The 16,520-nt window shown below is 44.5% G+C and overlaps 1 protein-coding gene across 7 annotated transcripts in view; it reads left to right on the top strand.

The window, feature by feature from the left end:
* The window catches only part of FARS2 (phenylalanyl-tRNA synthetase 2, mitochondrial), a 2,528,336-nt gene that overhangs the window by 489,874 nt on the left and 2,021,942 nt on the right, over window positions 1-16,520 (top strand). For 3 of the 7 annotated variants that reach the window (XM_069613456.1, XM_069613453.1, XM_069613458.1), the window contains one exon: window positions 16,427-16,498. The exons of the other annotated variants lie outside the window; for them this stretch is intronic. The gene's annotated coding sequence lies outside the window, so the exon portion shown is untranslated. The remainder of the gene's footprint in view (window positions 1-16,426; window positions 16,499-16,520) is intronic. 7 annotated transcript variants of the gene reach the window in all.

Below are 16,520 nucleotides of genomic sequence, written 5' to 3' on the forward strand. Positions count from 1 at the left end.
ACTCTCCATTTTAGTTAGCTGCATTTTCTACTCCTCTGTTTATGCGAACTCGCTGTGTCTTGTCTTACATTTTTAGTTCACTGTGTCTATGTGTGCCCCAACCCCCCATGCCTGCGGGCTGCCGGCGCATTATAAATACACAAATAAATCTGGGGTGCAGCTAAACCCAACACTGACAGTCGAGAAAAGGTCAGAGCCTGAACAAGGGAGATCCAGGGGTGAAGTAATCACCTAGATGTTGGCAATCAAGAGTGATCCGTGCCCGAGCCAGGAAGATCCAAGAAGTTAAGCTATCACCCAAAGTTAATACGAAAAGAATAAGATATAAAGGAACGTGAATCCCAAAGTTGTTTTGATAAAGTAACTGTGATCAGTACAATCGGGAAAGGGTCAGCCCAGAAGTGGGGGACCCAGGGGTGAAGTCATCACCCTACAGTAATTGTGAAATACCATAGGGTAGAATCATCACCCTCTTTGAAACTTTGGATTATAATTGACATGGGTCAGTCCAGAAGAGGGGGATACTGGGGTGAATCCATCACCCACATTGAGTTTTGGAAACAAACTTTCTTTTGGTAAAGGAACTTTTGTTTTATTGTTTGAACACTTTAGACCCGAAGGCAAGAGACTTTCTAAGGAAACGAGACTTGGCCATCGACGTCTTGAGAACTACCATTGGAACTGTCGTCTCATGCTGGTGAAGCCCAAGACCATACTGCGTTCCAAGCTCCAACCTTACCCCGTGCTGAAAACATGGGGAAGGTAGACCCAAGCCCCCGCATCCTGACTTATTATTTGAGAACACTTCTTTCTTTATTTCTTAAATCTTAACCCTACACCCTTTGTATTTAGCGTAAGGAATTGGCAATAGGTTTTCTTAGTATGTGCCTTTTTATTTGAGTTGAGATCACTAGAACTGCCTTATTTTCATTGTTCGGTCGACACTTGTCCCTATCTTAGATTTAGGTTTAGAATAGGTGTTTTTCCAACTCGCCTACCATTTTCATTGTTCCATAAACCTCTTTGAACTGTGATCACTTGTTTCTGTCTTGTGTCACCACGAGTTTCTCACAGGAACCTGGGAGGAATGAGTAGAGGCACTCATTCCCATCTCGCAAACTGCTATCCGAATGTGAGAACATATGAAACTTGTCAGCACTCATATGGAAAAGGCCCAAAGTCAACAAAAATCCAACTACGATAAGAAAGTAAGCTTAAGATCGTTTTCTATAGGACAAAAAATATTAGTCCTATTACCCACCTCAGAAAATAAGCTTGTATTGAAGTGGCATGGGCCCTATGAAATAGTAGAACCAACTGGAACCTGCACTTATAAAGTAGCCCAACCGGACCAAAAACAGAAGTTCTATTTATATCACATGAATCTCCTAAAGGCGTGGAAAAAGAACCCGTTGGCCACCCATGCCAAAGTACTTTCTTGTTTGGTTCCAGAAGATAAATACAACTTTGTACTAATTCCTCGTGAGTCGCCTATCCAAAAACAAGAAGATCTAAAGGATGTAATCACATCCTTCCCCGATGTATTTTGAGACAATCTAGGAAGAATCAAAGGCATTTGCCACTATATTAGAACACCTAAGGGAAAAGTGGTCCATTTAAAACCCTATAAACTCCCGGAGGCCCGTAAACAGATAGTGGTCAAGGAAGATGCAAAATGCTGCAAGCTAATATCATCAAGCCGTCATCGAGCCCATGGTCCTCTCCGTATTGGTCAATAAACCAGACTGTTCCTGGAGGTTCTGTATAGATTTCCGTCAGATCAACACAATATCCGATTTCGATGCCATGCATCGATGACCTAATTTATAAACTCAGCGCCGCCACCTTTCTATCCACCATAGACTTAACAAAAAGATACTGGCAGGTACCAGTATATGGGCCAGACAAAGAAAAGACATTATTTTCAATACCCTTAGAACTGTTTCAATTCAAAGTCCTCCCTTTTGGCTTACACAACGCAGGAGCCACTTTCCAACGCCTAATGGATAAAATCCTACGCCCCTATTCCGACTTCTGTGGAGCTTACATTGACAATATTGTCATTTATAGTAAAACCTGCGAAGGCCACCTTTTCCACATTCATACTATTATGAGTCAACAGACAAGCCGGCCTAACTGCTAATCCATCTAAATGCAGATTGGCACAATCAGGCTTGAAATATCTTTTTTTTGTTTTTGTAGGGAACAGGAACGTACAGCCCCAACATGAGAAAGTGAGACTCGTCCTAGATGCACCTTCACCAAAACTAAAAGGGATTTGAGAGTCTTCTAGGTTTAACAAGATATTACTGTAGGTTTATCCCAAATTTTCCGGACAAAACAGCGCGGTTGACCGATAAACTTAAGAAAGCTGAACCCCAGAAACTTCATTGGTCTGAAGAGGATGACATATGTTATAACAATTTAAAGCAAACTCTGTGCCAAAACCCAATCCCGAAGGTAGTAGATATCATCAAAGATTTATATTGCAGACGGACGCCTCCCTTACAGGCTTAGGAGCAGTCCTATCTCAAGCCTGCGACGGATTAGAACATCCCATTCTCTTTACGTGCCGCAAACTCTCACCACGTGAAAGAAATTACTCTGTCCTGGAATTAGAGGCCCTTACCATCATGTGGGCCATTACCCACCTGAGATACTACCTCTTAGGAAGAAAGTTTACAATAGTCACCAGTAATTCTCCCCTAGTTTGGATTAGCCAACGCAAAGACTCAAACCCACGTGTCATGCAACGGTTTCTAGACCTGCAGCCCTATTGTTTCACGGTGGAACACCAGAAAGGAAAAGACCAGGGGAATGTAGATTTCTTGTCCCGGTTCCCCTGGAAGCAGATGCGGCTACATCACATGGAGGAAGGGTATGTGAGAAACCTGAAGGTGTCTCATCCGCTAGTCCCCGGAGATCTGGCGTCCAGGTGGCCAAGACACGGCCATCACTTTTGGATCCAGTTCCGGGGGTGGACCAGTGGGGGAGGACCACCTGGGCGAGGGGATATACGGGAGTGGAAGTGGGACACCAAGGGTTGAGACACTGTATCCCCTTTCATGTAACACCTTTTCCCCATCTTACCCTGTAGGATATTTAGAAGCTCTAACCCCCACTTTTCCCACACAAACACTTTCTTACATGCTAACAGCTACGGATTAACACCCGAGCCGTTTACCTGACATGTCCCAACACATGGGTCAGGAAGAGTCAGGAAATTGACAATAACCATGCACACCTGACAGTCCTTTACCTTCCCCACAGAGATAAAAGGCAGAGCACGAAAGCACACTTCGAGCATAGACGAGTGCACGAGGAGACAGCTACACTAAACCAGCAGTTCAAACGGAGAAGAAAGGTGGTGATACCTGGAAGGACAACGAAGGGGGAATTGCCCTTGCACTTTTCACCTCAGACCTGCAAAGCCTCCGAAAGGGAAAGCATAAGACCTGGAATTACAGCTGGCGTGCAGAGCAGCAGATGTCAGTGGTACATGGGGGGGCCTCCCGCTTTGATAACACAGGTGGAGAGGCAAGGTAGGTACCATGGTACTATTCTTGACTCCCAAGAACAAAGAAGCCTTCTGGTTCAGCACAGCTGGTGAGTCGGAGGAAGCTGATCGTAAACCAAACTGTGTTGAGCCCAATGTTGCCAGTAGCAACATTTGAACACAAGAAATCCAAAAGAGAAAGAACTTGTGTATGTGTTTGAACTTTAAAGAAAGCCCAGTTGCGGTCCAGGTGCAGAGGTACCTGTTCTTTGAAACTACAAGAACCAGAAGCTCTAGGGAAAGGTAGTGTGAGGCGTCAGAGTGGTCCTACAAGTGTTACATCAAATCCCTTGTACAATTGAAAATCTCTGACCCGTTGCCAGAGGTAAGTTTGGAGAAGGGGACCCCACTTTCCAATTGGATTGTGAACTTAGAAAAAGGCAAGTGTGAACCCCACAGAGGGATGCTGAAAGAAAGCTAGGAGAAGGAAACCCCTGCCTTCTGATGTAAAGGAGCAATACATGAACTGTGTTAAAGAAAGGCCGTGGTGAACCCGACGGAGTGAGGCCCATTTTTGCAAGGAGGATCCGAGCCCGGCGGAGGGAGATCCAAGGGGCGAAGAGCATTCACCCAAGGTACGGGCGTACCAAAGGAACCTTTTGTTTGTTACTTTGAATCAGCAAGCCTTCTACCGCAAGAGACATTTTCAGGAAAGAGACTTAGCCTCTGAAGGTTTTAATAGTGTTGATCTTGAACTGAGAACCTCGTGCTGACGAGGCCAAAGAAACGTGCTCTGCTTGAGAGTTCCTCCTTGCCCTGTACTTAAAACGTGGGGAAGGGAGACCTAGCCATACCATCCTGACTTTGTGAACACCTCTTATTTTTCTGGTGAACATTATCCCACACTCTCTTTGTAATTTAGTAGTAAGGATTGGCAATAGCTTTTTTAGTATAGGCCCTTTTTAGTTTAAAATCCACTAGGACTGTCATGTTATTAGTTGATGGCCGTAGCTTGCTCCCATCTTAGATTTAGGTTTAGATTAGGCATTTATCTCACCCATTATAAAGTTCAATAACCCTTGAACTGTGATCTCTTGTCTCTGTCTTTTGTGTTGCCACCATGAGTTCCTTACAGGAGCAAGAGCATGACTTGGAGATTGTGTTGTTGTAAGAGGCATGCTTCAGCGGTATGGATCGCCTGTCTGAAGTTTTGAAATATGCATACCAGTCTCTATAGAAAATTAACTTTACTGATGGAGATCCCCCTCCATCTAAGTTGCAAAAACCCCTCTTCCCCCTAAGATCATTATGCTGAGTCGATTCAAGTAGCCCGGAATAGTTAACTTGATGAATGGGAAAAAAACCTATGTACTTCAGAGATTTGGACTCCCAGCGATAAGTGACCATCTCACACAATGTGTATTCTTTTTTTTAAAAACGTTATTTTATTGTGCTTCGTGGAACAAATGAAGGGCAGGCAGTGTAACATAAAATATTGGTTACATCGTTAGGATAAACAGACAGTGCATAACAGTAATATGAGACCAGTGAAGAGTCAATATGAGGGTACATCACCAGGGATACATTACATGGCAGGTAAGATGAATGTCTAAGAGGGGCTACTGTGAGGGGAGGGTTGCCCAGATGTAGAGACATCTGACTTGGCAGGCAAGGATGCAAGATAAGAACGGAAACGGGGCCATATGTCTTTGGCCTCGATATCGGGTGCATTTGAGACGTCCATGCCTCTTCCATGTCGGAGGCCCAGGTGATGGTAGAAAGCCATTGCGCATGTGCAGGCGCCAGGGGTCGGAGCCAGAGCAACACGATGCATCGCACTGCCAGTAGCATACACAACCCAGCGAGTCTTCGAGAGTCTCGATGGAGACCTGGGAAGTAATGGAAGAGGCACTTTGAGGGGGAGGGGGAGAATTTGTGGTCTACGATAGATGAGGTCGGGGAGCAGACGTCTGACCAGAATTGTGTATGGTAGGGGCATGCCCTGATCATATGAATATAGGTTGCATCATGGGACCTACACCTGGGGCAACAGGGAGAGTAGTCGGGCAACATTCGATGTAATCGAAGTGGGGTGTAGTGATATTGATGCAGTATTTTAAATTGGATTAATTTAAAGCGAGAGTTGAATGACACCTCGTGGATGCTGTTAGAATTCTTCCTCTTGGACTTGGCCCTGTAGTGTAGAAGAATTCTTCCTGCTAATATATCACTTTGAATGTACAAATAAACATACAAAGCAATCTATTGACTGGAAGATTGGATTCCCATCGAGACCTCGTGGCTGTAGAAAATAAACAAGAATGATGTGATTAGAACAACTGACAATGGGTACAGAAATTAATTTCTCTAGAGTTACTCCAAACTAACCTGATTAATGTTTAGAGACTTCACAACAGATAAAAGGAAACCCAATAGATGTTCCAGACCTTTCTCTGTAAGGCAAAATCAATGGTACGTCCTTATAACAATGGAGAAAGTTTACCAGGTGAGACCTTCTTCCTAGGCACAGCGGAGGCTGTTCCACGGTACTGCAGCGGAGGCTGTCCCACGGTGCAGCGGAGGCTGTCCCACGGTTAGCGGCGGCTCTCCCACGGTGCAGCAGAGGCTGTCCCACGGTGCAGCGGAGGCTGTCCCACGGTGCAGCGGAGGCTGTCCCACGATGCAGCGGCGGCTGTCCCACGGTGTCCAAGGTTAGTCTCTAAAACGCAGAGGTGAGATAAAGTATTTACCGAATGCAAACAACAGAAGGAAAACCAGAGAGTTGCCAAGTACAAACCGGGTCGTAAATCCAAGCGAGCAAGAACAGGAACAGGAGGAAAAAAGGCCAGACGTAATCGAGGGACAAAAGCAAGAGTTCGTTACCAAGAAGACAAAAGTTTTCAAAGCAGGCAAGGATGATCCAAAAGAGTAGTCGAGTCAAAAAGCCGGGTCAAGAACGTGTATTTAATCAGAACAAGAAAAAGGCCAAAAACCGAACGCCAAAGAATGCTCGATCAGAAGCACTGAACAAACGTGGAGGCGTGGTTTAAATAGTCCAGGTCACCTGTTCAATGCCGTGATCCCAAACGAACGTTGCGTTTCCTCAGCAACGTATCACGTAGTTTCCATGGCAACCTCCATTCACTGTGGCGAGTAGCGCTCTGATTCGAATGTTTTCTTACTGCATTAGCTGGACTAAAAATGCGTGAACCAGCGCGCAGTGGTCTATGCATGACAGTACCCTTCCCTAATGAACGACCCCGTTTCCTTGAGGCCCAAAAATCGGAGATCAAACGGGGAGCATGAATGTTCTGGACAGGCTCCCAGGTCCTCTCTTCCGGACCATAACCCTCCCAATCCACATAATACATCCTGACCCCTCTGGAAACCTTGGTGTCCAAAACCTTACGAACCACGTACTCCTCTTCCCCTTGCACCATGAGTGGAGGAGGACGAGAAGGAAGGGCAGTATCCGGTAAAAAAGGTTTGACAAGGGAAATATGAAACACTGGATGCACTTTCCACTTTGCAGGTAAAGATAAACGCACTACCACAGGATTAATCACCGCCGTAACAACATATGGTCCTATAAAACGCGGAAGAAACTTCCTCCCTCCAGGTATCCGCAGATTCTTGGTGGATAACCAGACCTTATCGCCTACTAAGTAAGCGGGAGCCGGAGAACGATGGGCATCTGCGAACCTCTTAGTGTTAATCTGCGCCGTCTCCAAATGTTCTTTCACCCGTCGATGCACTAAACACATGTGTTGAATGCAGGACGATGCCGCCGGATGGTGTGCGGGCAGGACAGGAGAAGCAGGCAATGATCTATGGTGTCTGCCGAACATAGCAAAAAACGGGGAGGAATGCGTCGATGTATGCAAAGAGTTGTTATAGGCGAATTCCGCCATAGGGAGTAATGACAACCAATTGTCTTGATACTGGTGCGTAAGGCAACGGAGATATTGTTCCATGGTGGAGTTGAGACGTTCCGTCAGTCCGTCTGTTTGAGGATGGTAAGCAGTGGAATATCGATCATTGATGCCAAAAGAGGCAGTGAGCGACTTCCAGAAATGAGAAGTGAATTGGGAACCTCTATCCGTGATGATAACAGACGGTAGCCCAAAACGACGAAAGACTTTCCTGAGAAACAGATCTGCCAACTGTGGGGCAGAAGGAACACCTCGACAAGGTACAAAAAGAGCCATCTTGGTGAAATAGTCGATGACCACCCATATGGTGTCATAACCACAGACCGGAGGCAATTCTACCACAAAATCCATTGAAATCATGTACCAAGGATAATCTGGAATCGGCATGGTCTGTAGAAGTCCAACAGGTTTGGAATTTGAGGTCTTGCACTGGGCGCATATATAGCAATGAGCAATATGAACGGCCACATCCTTTAACATAGAGGGCCACCAGCACCAACGCTATAGAAGATCAACGGTCTTCTTGTTACCCGGGTGAGCAGCCAACTTGGCATCATGACACCATTGGATAGCTTTCTTCCTGCTACCCTCATCCGGAAGGAACAATAAACCGTTGATATGGGGTAAACCCTCTACTATGTTGAGGTTAAGTTCCGTAATGTCTGTGGGGTGGGTCTTTACCCATTCACTTAACTCATTACAGAGAGAAGACTGGAGAGTACACCCACAAATCACCTGATGTGGTAAGAGAAGCGGACCGTCTGATCTCGGGGGAGATGAATCCCCATGTATACGTGAGAGTGCATCCGCTTTAGTGTGCAAGGAACCGGGTCGATATGTAATGGTGAAATCAAACATGGAAAAGAATTCATGCCACCTAGCATGTCGGGCCGTGGAGCACTTTACGGATTGTAAGGCTACCAGATTTTTATGATCAGTGAATACCTGAATTGGAAAGGCTGACCCCAGTAAATGATGTCGCCAAGTCAAAAACGAGTCACGTACTGCTAGCAATTCCCTTTCTGTGATAGTATAATTCCTTTCATAAGGGGTAAGTTTTCTTGAATGGAAGGCCACTGGATGCAATCCTCCAGTTTCCGGACATACTTGAGACAGAATGGCACCAAGAGCGATGTTAGATGCATCAGCTTCTACCACAAATGGTAATTTAGGATTTGGGTGTTGTAGTACCGGTGCGCTGGTAAACGCTGATTTAAGACTTTGAAAAGCTTGATCACAAACTTTATCCCAAAGGAATGCTACTTTGCTGCTAGTCAACGCGGTCAGCGGAGCAACCAAGGATGAGAAATCTTTGATGAATCTCCTGTAAAAATTAGCGAAGCCTAAAAATGACTGTAATGCCTTCAACGTCGTGGGTACTGGCCAGTCCAAAACTACCTTGACCTTAGAGGTACTCATTTGTACACCTTTACCGGATATCTCATACCCCAAGAACTCGCCTTCTGTAGCATGAAAGATACATTTCTCTAATTTCGCATACAAACAGTTATCACGTAGCCTCTGAAGGACACGAGTAACATGAACCACGTGGAGATCATAGGATGCAGAATAGATTAAGATATCATCCAGATAAACCACTACAAATTGGTCCATCATGTCATGGAAGACATCGTTAATGAAGTATTGAAAAGTAGCAGGTGCATTAGAAAGCCCAAATGGCATGACTCTATATTCAAATAAGCCGTACTTGGTTTTGAAGGCTGTTTTCCATTCGTCTCCGCTACGGAGTCTTACTAAATTGTAAGCCCCACGGAGATCCAATTTTGTAAAGATTACGGATGATCCCAACTGATCCAAGAGTACAGAAATAAGTGGTATGGGATACTGATTGCGCACCGTGATGGCGTTAAGGGCCCTATAGTCTATACATGGGCGGAGGTCTCCCTCCTTCTTGGGTACAAAAAATAATGGGGTGGCTGCAGGTGAACGTGAAGGACAAATGAAACCTGATTTGAGAGCCTGATCAATATATTCTTTAAGAATGACGTCTTCCTTGTGGGTTAGGGAGTAGATCCTTCCTGATGGGATCTTAGCCCCAGGAACCAAATCAATGGGGCAATCATATGGTCTGTGAGGGGGTAAAACAGTACCACCCCCTTCATCGAACACATCCTGAAAGCCGGAATATTCCATAGGTAATTCCCCTGATACTACAGCTCCAATAGTAGTGGCTGTATCCGTCAATGGAAGGCAAGGATTATTTATAAGAGTCTTCCTATCATGACACTTGGTCTCACAGTATTCTGACAAGAACTCAATAGTGCCTGCGTGCCAGTCAATGGATGGATTATGCAGTCGAAGCCATGGTATTCCTAAAATAAGCCTGAACTGCGGAGCAGTGATTAGATCAAAATATATGTTTTCGGAATGTCCGTGAATAGTTTCCATTATCAGATCTTCGGTTTGCTGAACCACCATACCCGATATCAAGGTAGAACCATCAACAGTATTGACCATTACAGGGTTCTCTTTCTTAAGAACGGATAACCCCAAGCTTTCCGCATAAGAGGTATCGATATAGTTTCCGGTAGCACCAGAATCCAGAATGGCGGTGGCATGAACAATCTGCCCTTGAGGCAACCGGAATATCACCGGAGCGGCTACTGGTTGATTGATTGTAGAGTCCTTAGAAACATGAATGCTCGGCAATCGGACTCCTCTCATTGCCGAGCTCTCAAGTTTCCCTGTTTCTTGGAAGGTTTCTTGGTACATGCTTTTAGTAGGTGTTCTGAAGACCCACAATAAAAACACAAGTTGTTTTTCTTTCTATGTTCTCTCTCTTCTTGAGTAAGAGGACCTCGTGTAGCTGCTCCTATTTGCATTGGTTCAGGCGCAGTCGTAACTGGGGTAGGAACAGGTTGAAGATCAGAAGCAATACCCCTCTTCTCCCCTTTTCTAGCAGCTTTACGAGCATCAATCTGCAGAACTAGCTCAAGTAGTTCCGGAAAGGTTACTGGAACCACTGGTACCATAGCCAGTATGTCTTTCAAAGAATCGGATAATCCCTTGTAGAAGAGTGATGCCTTTTTATCATCAGGCCACCCCGTCTCAGCAGCCAATTGATTAAATTTGGCTAAATAGGCCAGAAGCGTCAAATCACCTTGTTGTAGATTCAACAATTCTAGTTCCACAACTTGAGTTTTGTATCGGGTGTCGAACACCTTACCCATGGCCTCCATCAATGCATCGCAGTCAAACAATAAAGGACTGCCTGCCTCCAAAAGAGGATTAGCCCACGCTGCGGCAGTACCACCAAGGTGTGACAACAAAAACGCAGCTTTAGTGGCAGAATCAGGAAATGAACCGGGTCGACATAAATAATGGAGGCGACACTGATTCAAGAAGGTCCTAAATTGTCTTGGATCTCCATGAAATCTTTCTGGCGGGGCCAGAGGGAACTGGGATGTAATATACACCGGGCCGGCTTCCGCCTGTGCAGGTTCAATGGCTGGAGCATTAGGCATCACTGGTGCTACTTGGGGTACAGGTTGTATTGCGGTTTGTAGTTCTAAGATCTGTTGTTGAGTGGTGGCATGCGCATTAGCCATGTCGGTTCTGAGATCTGCCACTAATTGAAGAAAATTAGCCAGGGTCTCGTTGGGATCCATTTAATAAGGCTTCTGATTATGTTAGAATTCTTCCTCTTGGACTTGGCCCTGTAGTGTAGAAGAAGAATTCTTCCTGCTAATATATCACTTTGAATGTACAAATAAACATACAAAGCAATCTATTGACTGGAAGATTGGATTCCCATCGAGACCTCGTGGCTGTAGAAAATAAACAAGAATGATGTGATTAGAACAACTGACAATGGGTACAGAAATTAATTTCTCTAGAGTTACTCCAAACTAACCTGATTAATGTTTAGAGACTTCACAACGGATAAAAGGAAACCCAATAGATGTTCCAGACCTTTCTCTGTAAGGCAAAATCAATGGTACGTCCTTATAACAATGGAGAAAGTTTACCAGGTGAGACCTTCTTCCTAGGCACAGCGGAGGCTGTTCCACGGTACTGCAGCGGCTCTCCCACGGTGCAGCGGAGGCTGTCCCACGGTGTAGCGGCGGCTCTCCCACGGTGCAGCGGAGGCTGTCCCACGGTGCAGCGGAGGCTGTCCCACGATGCAGCGGCGGCTGTCCCACGGTGTCCAAGGTTAGTCTCTAAAACGCAGAGGTGAGATAAAGTATTTACCGAATGCAAACAGAAGGAAAACCAGAGAGTTGCCAAGTACAAACCGGGTCGTAAATCCAAGCGGGCAAGAACAGGAACAGGAGGAAAAAAGGCCAGACGTAATCGAGGGACAAAAGCAAGAGTTCGTTACCAAGAAGACAAAAGTTTTCAAAGCAGGCAAGGATGATCCAAAAGAGTAGTCGAGTCAAAAAGCCGGGTCAAGAACGTGTATTTAATCAGAACAAGAAAAAGGCCAAAAACCGAACGCCAAAGAATGCTCGATCAGAAGCACTGAACAAACGTGGAGGCGTGGTTTAAATAGTCCAGGTCACCTGTTCAATGCCGTGATCCCAAACGAACGTTGCGCTTCCTTAGCAACGTATCACGTAGTTTCCATGGCAACCTCCATTCACTGTGGCGAGTAGCGCTCTGATTCGAATGTTTTCTTACTGCATTAGCTGGACTAAAAATACGTGAACCAGCGCGCAGTGGTCTATGCATGACAGATGCAGGCACACATTTGCTTCCAGCATTGGTCAGACATTTCCGTTGCCAGGTCCACGGACCAAGAGTGTCTCAGTGAATCAAACTTGGGGGAGGTAGTAGATTGCAGTAGAGAGTATAATCTGGAAATCTTCCCTTTGGTGTTCATTAATTCTGCTAAAATCGGGTCATCGGGGGGGGATGATGGGAAAATTGGGATATCTCTTCTTAAGGATACGACCAAGGGCTGCGTACTGAAGCCAGGCGGGAGACTTCCACCATAGGGTTGCCGGTAGTTCTGCCCATTCAACAAAGTGGTCTTGGTCAACGGCATCCCGGGTGGTTGCAAACCCTATTTCTGCCCAGTTGTGTGCCTCAGACAGGGGAACACGAGGAACCCCGGGGAGGAAGTTCCAGAGTGGGAGGCTGCCATGGAATGGGTAGGGGTTGGAGGACAGCACCCAGATCCTGGCGAGTGACACAATGCGTATTCTTATGATTAAAAGTATCTTAGGTCTCCCTGTACTTTATCTGTGCTATGTCACAAATGTTTTTTCTCTGTGTTTAATCAGTGATTTCACAATTGCTTGTGCTCTCAGTTGATGAAGCATAGAAATCTCTACTCTCAATAAATTACTCTTCTCCGCTTTATTTGTCTTTGTAGGCGTACAGTGAGGTCTTTGAAACATTTGTACTACAACTCCCAATCGGCAATATCCACATGTTTTTGCTACTCTTTTAGCTCCTTTACACTGGTTCCTTGGATCGAGTGATGCACAACTTACAATAAGCAACCATTTTTTTAGTAGCTTCTCTGCTCGGTCTTTGAAGTATTTTATCCTTTGGTGCACTTGACTTTTAGTGCCTCTGTGCCTGCTCTTTGGTATAATTGCTCCACAACTCCCACAAGCAAATTCTTCTCTGGTTAGTTTGGCATTGTCAGAGCTACTGTACTGTTCGTCAGAAACAATTGAACAACAAATCCCACAATGCATTTCTTCTCCAGGTTCTCCCTCTGTATGTACCCAATAACCCCTTTCAGTGTCGGTTTTCGTCTGGCATTGAATCCCACTTCTTCAACTTCCCCACCAATTCACTTGGCCATCTTTTAATGTCTCCTTGACCACGGCTCTGCTTAGTAGTTTGGGTGCTCGTTGAAATGGAAGAAAGACTCTTGTTTTTCCACTCCTGTATGGAAAATGTGTCACCATCATCATGTAGCATGTTCCTTTAGTAGCTTAGCATCACTTATAAAAGGTATACGTGGAGTAGGCAATCATCAGAGATGACAAAAACTCTGATACATAATCTCCTCACATTTGATAAAATTATGGGAGTCTATATATCAGATTTAAATAAAATAAAGTATGAAATTAGTTTAAACGAAGCAGAGTTAATTGTTCATGTGAGTGTACAAACAGTAACATCTTGAGAAATGTAGTTAAAACACTCTTCACCTTACAAGCACTAGCTCCTTGCAATATCCTATACCCATTTTCTACTAATTCCTCTCAAACCGAGAGAAGTCCAGCACTAAACAAGGACAGAGCATGTAGTTGTTTGTTTTTTACCACTGAAATATCACCATTGTGCAACAGCTGATGGGCCAGTTAGGAACAAACATGATACATCAGATGTAGATTTGCTATTCAGTGCATATAGTTTCTTTCAGGAAACCATATTCAATTTACTAAATGCTGAGATCTTTAAGTCCGAGTTTCCATCTTAACTTGAGTTGTGTTTATATTGGACTAGAGGCAGGTTTTCCCCTACCCTAATAGCTATTATCATACCTTTAAATGAACTCATTATTCTTGCCGGGTCTTTTGGTTGCATCCCCAGGTTTGTATGTCCAGGGGGTCACTTCCTTACTACCGGGATCAGAGTCACCGGGCAATTACATCACCAGTTGGCCAGTCTATCTTATCAAACAATATGGCCACTGCCTGTGGAGTGCCAAGGGTACCAAGCACGATAAGGATGCTTTCACATTGGGACAAAGGCAGTGGAGCAGATGGAGGATGCCACCATCACTTCCTTTCCTCACTTGGCTCCTCTTGATGATAACAGGGTGGGTTGCATAACCACGACTTCTCAGATGAAATCACTCTGTGAAGGATGAGAGAAAGAAGAATTCACTCACTCATCAACCTCAGTGTCTTTTCTAAAGATCACTGACAATCAACCCAATGAGGGGTGCGTCAGTGACCATAAACCTCACCAAAGTAAGAACCATGCCTACTCAATTTAAAGGACACAAACCAGACTATATAGTTCCACCTCAGCAGCCCAGACATTAATCTGTACCACAAAGACCTAGAGTGAATGGAACCCTCTATTCAAAGCTGCCTGCCACTATATTAGTCCGCTTCAAGCACCTCAGACTCACGTTCCACAGAAAAGTCCACAGCCATGAGCAACTTTTTTGTGGATACAATTAACAAAATGTGTATTAAGATCGACCACAACAGACCTGCATTGTTCCACAGAAATACTTCAGCTTCACAATTTTCTTGCAACCTGTAGGATCCAGCAGTCCTTCACTCCAACAGAAAATAAGATGCCCTGATTTTGTCCTCACGCCATGATCCCAACCTCGATCTACCCCAATTCTCACCACTCCTGCTAAATTGGTTGGCTTCATCATACATTCTCAACTCTCCACCATCATCCGGAAACAATACCAAATGGCATGCTTCCGGCTTTCACTCCCTGGTAGATAACCTTGCCAGGTCCGAAGGAGCCTGCACAACACAAGCCAAGAACGTCCTATTTGGACCTGCCTCACTGCAAAAGCGAACACACCTGCTGCCAGACTCTCTTTAGCTATACAGCAGCATCTTGAACGCCATGCCCCTGGAAATTAGACTTTCATCCACATCAGTCGCTTACAGAAAATTACTGAAAACCTTCAAAATATTTTCCTGTATTAGTCATGTTTAGATATTATCCCAGAGAACAGTCCTGCATAATTTACCCCAAGCCAAAAAGGGTTTAAACACCCTCTTACTGCTTCCCTACTTTGAACCCCTTGTTCACTGTCTCTCAATCGACTTACCTCCCTCAGCCCCCATAGACTCAAAAAGTGACATACATATTTCCTCCGCCCCTCCCCCCATGCTATGAACAGCAATACATTTTGAAAATATCTCACATTTAAAAATAAATGCTCTTATAACTCCAGTTCCTTCAGTTGCCTTCCGTTTCTCCCAGAAAATGTAATTCTGTTACTTTTTTAAATAAAGTTCTTTACAGCCGATTGTTTTCAAATGGTTAACTGCCAGGAGGTTTTCTAAGTCATGTGGTGATCATGTATGTTTTCATTTGTTCAGTTATCCATTGGCTTTCGTAATTCAAACAAAAAAGGAATTCAACGCATTAATGTTGTTTTACACTTTACCTTTTAAGATGTACATAATTCTCCTTGTAGACATGTGACGTTTTGTTGTCCCTTTCACTTGCTTTCACCTTTACAGTTCTTGCTTTTATTTTTCTGTGAATTTATTTCACCACTCATAATTCTTAATATTGTTATTATTATTTCCTGAGGATTACTATAGTTCCCATTGGGTCTAAGATTCCATGGTATTGGCCCCACAAGTCCGTTTGAGAGTTCCTAAGAAGGGGTTAATATGCAGTAATAAAACGTTTTGAAAACGATTTGGCGGAAAATAACTTTTTCTTTTAAATATTTGTTCACACATTCACAGGATAGGAAGGAAGGAGGGGGTATGGGAGGGAGGTTACAGAGTGAACCAAGCAAGTCCAAATGTTAACGTTCAGTGCATGTAATATGAAGACCCTCTTATCAGGTATGCTATCCAGTGCTTTTTATTGCATGCAACACTTTTTCCTTTGCACATAGGCTTAACATTCCATCAGTTCATTCTTTACAGTATGGTCTGTTGCTACATATCCATTTCCTCGAAGTTTGCTACTTCGCCACCGTTATTGCTCTATAGATCCTGACTTGAATGTGGTAGGCAAGGTTTGGTTCTGGCAGGCATAGGCCTTTTACACAGAGCATAGGGGCATGCTGCATCTGGCGAGTTGTTACCAATTCAGTTCTCTGAAGCACTTCTTTCTAGTCAGGTGCCACCTTATCACAGAACCAAAACACATGTAAAGAAGTTCAAATGCCCTTTTTCCAAGTACAGCATTGATTTGACGTACATTTTTCTGGCTAGACAATTTAAATAATGAATGATCCTTGCTGTGCGTTTGGAGGTCCAGTCTCGTTTTTACTACATTTCTACATATTTGCAAACAGTTTGGCTGTGTGATGACGACTTCCATTCTCTTCTCCCACCTCCCTCTCTCTCAGACCGTCCAGCCGAGAACAAGAGTTCAGTAACAATCAGCTGGGAGAGGCTACACAGTTCTGAGGCGATCTCATGTATGTATGCATTTAATGGTGA

Source organism: Ambystoma mexicanum, chromosome 5p (assembly GCF_040938575.1).
Source record: "Ambystoma mexicanum isolate Mex_15411 chromosome 5p, UKY_AmexF1_1, whole genome shotgun sequence".
Taxonomy (NCBI): Eukaryota; Metazoa; Chordata; class Amphibia; order Caudata; family Ambystomatidae; genus Ambystoma; species Ambystoma mexicanum.